Consider the following 7,573-nt stretch of genomic DNA (forward strand, 5'->3'; position numbering starts at 1 on the left):
CTAGAAATGAGTAAAAGGCCAGTTAACCTGGAGATACAGTTCAGCCTACTGGAATAACATTTATTCAATGAAACATTTTAACTGAACACTAGTTATGTGCATGTCATTGAAAGTCCTGAATATGCAAAATAAACTTTAGATCAATTCCCACTGATACATGCATTACCTAACAATATGCCCACATGTATCTAAATAATATTATAGTGAAACATTCACAATAATTTAAAAACATGAATTATAATTATATAAATAAATATGTAAATATATGAATATAAATATGTGTGGAATGAAAACAAAAATGAATTTAATAGCAAGAAATTAAATTTTTCATAATTTAATTTTTGGTAAAATTATTTTGATTCATAAAAGTTGAACAAGATTAATAATAATGACAGTAATAAAAACAGTAGACACTACTTCCAGGAGTTTACCACCTAATCAAGGAGAGAAAAAATTCTCAAGAAATGGTTGCATAATACTTTCCAACCAATATAATCTACGTGCAAATTCCCACTCTGCCTTTTTTTTTTTTTTTCTGGACTGGTAATAGAATTTATTCAAATGTGCCTTAATATAGGCGCTGGGGCTTGCCCATGGTGCTCTTGACATATAAGGCCGGACATTCTGCCAGTTTTTCTTGAGCAATGACACCAACAAGTTGACAGCCAGGTGAATGTTATACACAAGCTCATCGTCTGTCATCTTCACGTGACCAACAGCTACAGCCAGATATAACACCTTCTTCATTCGGAACTTGATTGTGGACTTCACCTCATCCACTTTGGCCACCATGTTTTCGTTGTGTGTGAGCAGGGAAGGGCACTTGCCTGCCTTATTTAGACCTGGGCCGAGAATTCTTGGAATCTGCTTGATCAGAGACTCTGAGGCCAAAAACGCATCATACTTCTTGGCCAGCTTCTTGACCGGTTTTTTATTCTTGTTGAGTTTTTTCAGCGCCTCGATGTCCATGTGAGGGATATCCACGGCCTTGTCCTCGTCTCAGTGCTGCTGGTCCGCCAGAACACACACAGAGAACCTGGGGCGGGGAGTGGACTTAAGCCTGATGGTGCCCGAGAAGCGCTTGTCCTTCTGGGGGTCATACTTCTTCAAGCTGATCTGCAACTCCACCGTCTCCAGGAATTTGCGGCGCTTGCGCCGGTTCCCGTGCAGGACTTTCCGCACTGCCTCCTACAGGGTGTCGCGAGAGACTTTGCTGGTCATGGCTTCTGCCGCAGCGCTAACCGGAAAAGAGTCTGCCTTTTCTTTAACATTTTATTTTGTATAGAGAAAACAATATGGAAAGGGCCCAGAGTGAGAAAGGAGATGGGAAGTAAAATTTTCATTCAGTCTGGACATCTGTAACAAGAGATATAACCTCTAGGGTAGTTAAGGTACACACAAGCCTATGGGAAAAATGATGTGGTTTGAAAGGTGTTTAAATCCATTTACACTTTTAGCAGATTAGACCACCTGCTACACAGCAATATCCTGAGGGTATTGATTGAGGACAGCTAAGTTTTGATGAAAGAAGGGATAAAGACCAGAATTGAAGTTATTTAGATAGGATTTCAGATCTCTGAGTGAGACAACTCAGGAGGAAGCCCTTAAGATTAAAGAGGTACCAGCATGAGGGCCTAGGGTTTCTCGGAAAAATTAGGAAGGAAGAATAGAGAGGGAATAAAAGTAGAAGTGGGGATTTCAATTTTAGTTTTCATGCCCAGAATATCACGATTTAATCTTGAAAACAGCATCCGGCTCTCGTTCATTTTTGTACTGAGGTAACATACCTTCTATTTGCTAGCTTTCAGGGATAATCATTCAGAATGCCAGGCTCTACTATTCTCATCAGGCTTGCTTGGAAAGATAGTCCTTCTGTGGATGAAATGTATGGTACCTAGGAGTGTACCTAGCCACCATAATTAAAGTGTAATAGGCAAGTAGATAAACAAATGGTTAGATCAATAACAGTAAGCCAGGCATTCCAAAGTATTTGGGTTTCTTTCATTTTGCTCTGGGGCAAGTCAGCTGAAAACTCTTTGTCAGAGTTTTCTCATAGTTAAAAATAGGGCAAATCAATTCTTTTCTACTGTGTTTCCTGGGAGTATAAAATTTGGTTCATTTTAAAGAACTGTGTAGCAGTTCAATATTACAACACCAAACATGTGGATTCTTCCTAGATAAACTTCAAAATATTACATTATTTTTGTTAAAAAAAATAAAACTCCACTATTCTCTCTTTGAACCATCTCTCTCACAATGTTATCATTGTACACATTCTGAAATTAACAGACATACTTCCTGCTGAGGCACAGATAGCAGATAAAACGAGATTCTCTGCTCCAAAAAGAGCAAAAGCCTACACACAAAAGACTTTTTCTCCCAGAGGTCAGAAAATTCTGCTTGAAGGGTTGGCAGACACCCAATGTATCATTCAGCATTACTTGTATATATTGTCTGAGTCCACTACAGCAAGCCAACTAAATGATGAGAACTACCCTCTAGAGATTAATTATGTTTCTTTTCCTATTCTGCATTGAAGTCTCTCTCTTGATAATGTACTCCCAGAACTTCAATTTCCAGGTTACATGCAATATTAAAAGTAGTGGATTCATAGTTTTGAATTGCTATTCTTTCTCATTCTCATTCCTCTTTTCAGAAAACGCGAAGAATGACTAGCTAATTCAAACAACCGTATAATTTGCAGATGGAGATTCTGTAGTGCAACCATGGAAAACTTTTGCTCTCCTCATTGTTGTGCTTCTTCTGTTAGGATCATCAAAAGCAGGTAAACTTATCAAAGAAAATGACAGATAATTAATCTCTCAGGACATAGAGAAGAGAGAACAATTTAAATAGTGTCTCTTCTCATTTCTAGTCATATAGGCTTTCATTTTTTAAACCCAACACTTTTAGACTTAAAATAATAAGAACTTTTCAGAGAAAAAAAGGCATTTTGTTACTATATTTTTGTTTCAGTTTATAATCAGTGTTGAGACTTTAAATGTCTTTTATAAATTTCATAATACCTAACACAAGAGTAGGTATGTGACATGTATTTAGCACTTATGAAATAATTTAGATCCAGACTTAAGCTTCATACTAAAATGTTTTTCCTTAAATAGTGATGCTTTATATAATTCTAAGAAAACTCAAAAATTTTCTGAAATCCTGCCCCCCAAGTTCAATATAGTTTTAAATGAGGTCCTTCTTCCCACATTGAGGAAATTCCCACAATCATCTAATAAATTCACTCTGATATATCTATTGTGTGATACGCTCCTCTGTTGTTCCAACCTTTATTTCACTTGATATGAACACAGTTATCTCCAAATATACACTGTACTCCCTTGCTTGCCCTCTGTGGCAGGTTTTCAGAATTTTCCTCCAATTGCTCCTCAAAGAGCCTCCAGCTTCACCCATCAGAGCATATACACCCAGTTTCTCCTGTGCAGGGGCTGATGGAGTCAGATGGCTCTACTTGTCTAGGACCACATATACTATGTTCATATTTGAATGGAAAAGGGAAAAAAAGCTAAAATACATTAAAGTGAATGGCAAAAAAAAAAAAAAACTAGAAAAAGTAAAAAGTGATCAGGTGAGCAACTTTCATATATAGATAATAAATAAAAATCTTTAGACGCCATGGTCTACCAATTCTTATTTGTCTTGCCGATTAAAGCAAAAACATACATGTGGAGGCCAGGCACGGTGGCTCACGCCTGTAATCCTAGCACTTCAGGAGGCCAAGGCGGGCGGATCACCTGAGGTCAGGATTTCGAGACCAGCCTGAGCAACATGGTGAAACCCCATCTCTATTAAAAATACAAAAATTAGTCGGGCGTGGTGGTGCAAGCCTGTAATTTGAGCTACTCGGAAGGCTGAGACACGAGAATCACTCAAACCCAGGAGACAGAGGTTGCAGTGAGCCAAAATTGCGTGACTGCACTCCAGCCGAGGCTATAGAGTGAGACTCTGTCTCAAAAAAAAAAAAACATACATATGGGAACCAAAAATAAATGTTCTCCAGTAATAATGCTGTTCAATCAAGAATAAAGACTAGAAGGTAGTGGTTAGGGGGTCCCACTTCGGAGCCTGATATCTAGGCTCTAATCCTGTTCTGCTCTTTGTAAGGCCTTGGGCAGGTTATTTAACCCTCAAGGGCTTCGGTTTACTCATGTGTAAAGTGGGGAGGATTTGTCTAGATTTGTCTGTCTCTTCATAGAGCTGTGGTGAGAATGAAAATTAATCATATGTGTAAAATATTTAAGTCGGTGTCTAGCATGCAATAGAGGACTCAGTTATGTTAGCCATTCAACTATTATCATGACTGTCTTTAGACCTTTATGATACAACTGTAATACTTTCATCAGACCAACCAACTTACCAGGTCCACAAAGAAAGATCAGATAAGTAGATACAAAGAATTTCATTTCTTCATGAAAAAAATCTGAAGAGATTATTGAATTGACTCAAAATCTCTTACTCTCTGCTCTGAATCTTGATTAACTGTGTTAGTAATTAAAATATACATGTATTCTCTTTTATTCTTTTTAAATTACCAAGCTCACCAATATTAGCTTTTGCAATAGAACATGCTGTGAAAATTACTACATCAGTCTATTCCACACTTGAAATCAATTGACCCGGAAATGAGAAAATAACCAAATCTAACATTTGATACAAATATTATTATAAAAACAGTGATATGGAGCCCACTACTTAAACAGTGACTAAAATATTATTTCAGAAATGGAATTTTGCCTAGGAAGAAATTGCATTTTAAAATAGTGAGACAGCATCATTCTCAGCAAACTATCGCAAGGACAAAAAACCAAACACTGCATGTTCTCACTCATAGGTGGGAATTGAACAATGAGAACACATGGACACAGGAAGGGGAATATCACACTCTGGGGACTGTTGTGGGGTGGGGGGAGGGGGGAGGGATAGCATTAGAAGATATACCTAATGTTAAATGACGAGTTAATGGGTGCGGCACACCAACATGGCACATGTATACGTATGTAACAAACCTGCACGTTGGGCACATGTACCCTAAAACTTAAAGTATAATAATAAAAAAAAGGAATGTTGAAGAAAGATAGAAGAAATATAGAACAAAAGTGAAGGTGGCTTATCAGAGAATTTGTGACCTGGATGTAGGAAGTTTGAGACTTTCGGGGGATGCTAAGGAGAATAACATGTGATCACTACACTAAAAAGGTTATAACTCTGCAGTCATATGGTGTACTTCTAATGTCAGGCACAATGCAAATTCCTCCTATGTGTACCATCTAGAGTAAATACTGCAAATCAGTTTATTGAACCCCATGATGAACCCAGTTTGAAACTGCCTTCCTGTATACTAAATACTGGTAAGCTAAAAACTGCATTTTAAATTCCTTGCAGTTAGAAATTTGCAGGTGTTATAATTGGGAGTTTCTTCTGGCTTTATTGTTCTTGGCTATGCAGAATCCAAAATCAGTTCCCTTGACTTCCTGGGACTTCTTTATTCTACCTAATACTCTGTAATAAATCTCTCCCCTTTCTGCTTAAACTAGCTTATTAGGGTTCTCCAGAGAAACAGAATTAAAAGGGTATGTGTGTGTGTGTGTGTGTGTACGTGCACGCATGCTCATGTGTGTGGCGAGAAAAAGAGATGGAATTGGCTCACACGATTGTGAAGACTGGCAAGTTCAACATGTTCAGGGTAGGTTAGCAGGCTGGAGACCCAGGGAAGGGTTGCAATTAGAGTTCAAAGACAGTATGCAGGCAGAATTTACCTCCTTCCAGAGAGGTCAGTGTTTCTACTGAAGCTTTCAACTGTTTGGATGATACCCACTCCCATTATAGAAGGTAATCTTCTTTATTAAAAGTCTACTAATTAAATTTTAATCTCATCTAAAAAAATCTTCACAGAAACATTTAGATTAACATTTGACCAAATATCTGGGTACCATGGCCTAGCCAATTTGACACATTTTTAAAAAAATTATAATTAGAGTGGTTTTGTTGTCCATATAAAGAGCTCTATCATATCATTTCACATAATCCTCACAATAAACTTGCAGGTTAAGGACCACAATCCTTATTTCATAGATAAGAAAACCAAATTCCAAAATATCTTGCACTGCACCATGAAACTAGTAAGTAGCTGAATATGATTTGGAGTCAGAATTCTAGATTCCAAGCCCAGTGCTCTTTCAGTTACACTACTACTGCCAATAAATTCATCTGGGAAGATAAAACTAACCACGTGAAGAAATAAAGGGTGAATACAATAGCAAATACTAACCCCAACTGTAGAAAGAATTTATGTATCTGTCATATTTATATAATTTGGGCCTAGGGTAGGGTTTTATGGATAAGGTGGGTTTTAAGATGGGTAAGATATATGCCAAGGAAAGACGGAAAACACTCCAGATGAAAGAAACAGCAAGCAAAAGCAGAGGGTGGGTAAAGGCATAAAGATGTGAGGATGGAGAGAAGTCTGGGCTGTCTTAGGAAGTGGTGAGGGAAGAAGTTTGATGCCTAGATTGGAACTTATTATGACAGTGTTAAAATTGATAACCCAGGTAGACATTACAGTTTCTTGGGCAGAGAGGCATCTTGATGAATGCGGTGTTCAGCTATTGCTCCTATTCTAGTAGCTCCCAGTCTTCATTTCTAGTTCTGACACATCAACTCTATATTTCCACCTGTTCCCACAACATGCTTTATTATCACCTTATATCTCTCATTTCCAATGCCAACCATTTTTCTCCCAGACAAGTGCTCTTTCTTAACAATGGTATTGCTATTTCTTCCAGCCTTCCAAACTACATCTTTAATGCTTCCTTCTTTTTGTTCCCTAGATCTAATGCTCAACAGGGCCTCATTTCTTCGTCTCAGTTGTCACTTGAGAACTGGTAAGGTTTAAGTGCATCTCGACGTGCTCAGATTACAATAATAGTTCCCTAACTGACATCTCTGTTTCTAGCATAAAGGAGGATTGTAGAAAAAATATGCTTAAGCTCTCAACAGCGTGTGGCTGGTTCTCCAAATTCTAAAGGTTATTTACAGTTTACGTAGTAAAAGGGTCACCTCAGCTCTAAAGATCTGGCATAATTCTTAAAGAGCAGTAAGTCTATTAGATATATTCCCTAGCCCTTACTCCCAGGCAGAATTAATTATTCCCCTGAGACTCTAAACTTGCCTAAAGATAGGATATATCACATTGTTTTATAGTTAATTATTTATATGCCTGTCTGCCCCTGAAGTGTAAGATTTTTACTCCGGCACCACACCGCTTTTTCACCACTAAGCACTATTCTTTGTTCCCGTCATATCCTCACTTCTCTGTGTACCCAATTTAGAGCTCATTATTCATCATTATAATTACTGTGTTACAAAAAATTATTTCTTTAACATATCTTTTCTTCCATCTTACATTCTTGGCAAAGCCCCAACTCTTAAACCTACCAATCTTCTTCCCTGTCAGCACCCAAACAACTAAACTTTGATGGAGAGTAGTTTTATAATCAGACTGACCAATCTCACTATAAATGCATGAACCAAATATAAAGTGGTCACA

The 7,573-nt window shown here is 37.7% G+C and overlaps 1 pseudogene; it reads right to left on the reverse strand.

Moving 5' to 3' along the window:
- Positions 1 to 568: 568 nt before the first annotated feature.
- Positions 569 to 1,221, reverse strand: LOC100450692 (large ribosomal subunit protein uL1-like; annotated as a pseudogene).
- Between the last annotated feature and the right edge of the window lie 6,352 nt (positions 1,222 to 7,573).

The sequence above is a fragment of the Pongo abelii genome, chromosome 4, assembly GCF_028885655.2.
Source record: "Pongo abelii isolate AG06213 chromosome 4, NHGRI_mPonAbe1-v2.0_pri, whole genome shotgun sequence".
NCBI classification, from domain to species: domain Eukaryota; kingdom Metazoa; phylum Chordata; class Mammalia; order Primates; family Hominidae; genus Pongo; species Pongo abelii.